The sequence below is a fragment of the Buceros rhinoceros genome, unplaced genomic scaffold, assembly GCF_000710305.1.
Source record: "Buceros rhinoceros silvestris isolate BGI_N320 unplaced genomic scaffold, ASM71030v1 scaffold16850, whole genome shotgun sequence".
Classification (NCBI taxonomy): domain Eukaryota; kingdom Metazoa; phylum Chordata; class Aves; order Bucerotiformes; family Bucerotidae; genus Buceros; species Buceros rhinoceros.
Window position 1 is genome coordinate 7,682 of NW_010388038.1, and position 1,762 is coordinate 9,443.

Here is a 1,762-nt window from a genome sequence, read left to right on the forward strand (position 1 = left end):
GCTCCACCAGCACTCACAGCTCAATGCCCAGTCTTGTCCCCTGTGCAGAAGCAGGGGACACGGCACAGCAGGGGAGTGCCCTTCTAGCAGCGTGCTAGAGCCTCTTGATCTACTAGTGGCTGGAGCCAGTGAGCAGGGAGGGCGCTGCTTCTCCCAGACCCTTCTGGATTTCCTATCCCATAATTTTCTCTGCCTGGAAACAGGACTGTGCCTGCTCTCTCCTGCCTTTGAGGGTAGGTAGATGTCAGAGACCTTTCGGCTCCCCAGATTGCCTGAAGACCTGTAAAACTCTCCAAAGCATCTGCTCTTGGTGCTAACCCAAAGGCTACAAGTGGCTTTCAGGGACCATGTTCCTGCTCCAGTCATTGCCACGGACTGAACTGGGTGGGAAACTCTGGTAGCGTCTCCAAGCGCCAGAAGATCCAAGTCACAAAGTCAGCGGTTTTTTATTATTTTAGTTCGTTTCTTGATTTTTTTCTGTAGGTTTTCAGTCTCCTGCACAGCTGAAAAGCTTCGCCCTTCACCCCTTTCCCTCATGCTTCCATTTGTCTCCCTATCTGCCTATTTTTAGCCTGTCTGTGGCATTCTTCACGCAATGCCTGTGTGCACCGCTTTGATCGGAGCTGCTGACGACAATGACATGACCTTGAAGGTAACAGCGTGCAGCGAAGCACAGTGTTGTATTCAGTTAGCTGGGCATCACGTTTGCAACCCAGGCAGGCACACAGCATCACCTCTCCTCGCTCCCAGGCTGTTTTCCCTGGCAGATCCCACCAGGATTTGGGCGATTCGACTCCCCAACCCTCTCCTTGGCCTTGGCTCAGGGCAAGGAGCACAATGAGGAACTCCCCAGCGCTGCGAGCCTGATAAGCAGATGTGGCTGGCTCTAATTTAAGCACTAAATTCCCCTGAGGATGGAGGTGGATGTCACTTGCTGCCCGTGAAACAGCTCGGAGCTAGGCACTAGATGGCAGGCAGCGACTGGGAAATCCTGTCCGTGGAGCTTTCCTTCCCTTTCCCCTGAAAATCCCCTCCTGCGCCAGCTCTCCTAGGCTCCAGCGTAGGAGCCTGGACCATGACGGAAGGATCACCGATTTTCAACCGCTGTGCCCTTGTGTGTGGAAGGATCCCAGCAACTGGGGGAAGGTCATCCTTGCTCCACGTAGGCTTGAGAAGAAGTGGGATGCTCAAAGGAGCCTCTAGAGTAGACAAAAGAGGCAGGGAGCAGGCGGGCAGCAGCTGAGGGTGGAGGATGGGAGGCAGATGGGTGCCGAGAGCTGCTCAGGGTGCTGTGCAGGGGTTAGGGAGGGATGGGGGTGCATCCATATGGGGTAGGGATGGAGCATAAATGATTGCAGGTGTTTGACACAGGCAAGGAGAAGGCAAGAAATCCCTGAGGACGAATTTCCTGTGGCTGGTTGTGCAGCGGTTGCTTTGGAGAGGTCAGGGAAAGTGCTTGCTGCAGCATCCAGGTTTCAGCCACATGCTGTCCCTCACCTCGAGAGGGAGTGTGGTCACCAGGCCCTCAGGGGGAGCCTGATCCTCTCCCTGGCGTGGCATGGCAGGCCTTTGATTTACTGGGGTTGGGCTTTGGGGGTTTATCACCCAAAGTGGGCATAATAGTGGGTTTACCTAGAAGAGGGGATGTATCTCCCCCTACCCCAGGTACGCAGCCTGCGCTCCCATGCACTGTCAGGGGGCAGGAGTGGCAAACCCCCTCCTTTATGCTCTCTTATTGGCCCGGGGTCTGACCTCAAGGAGT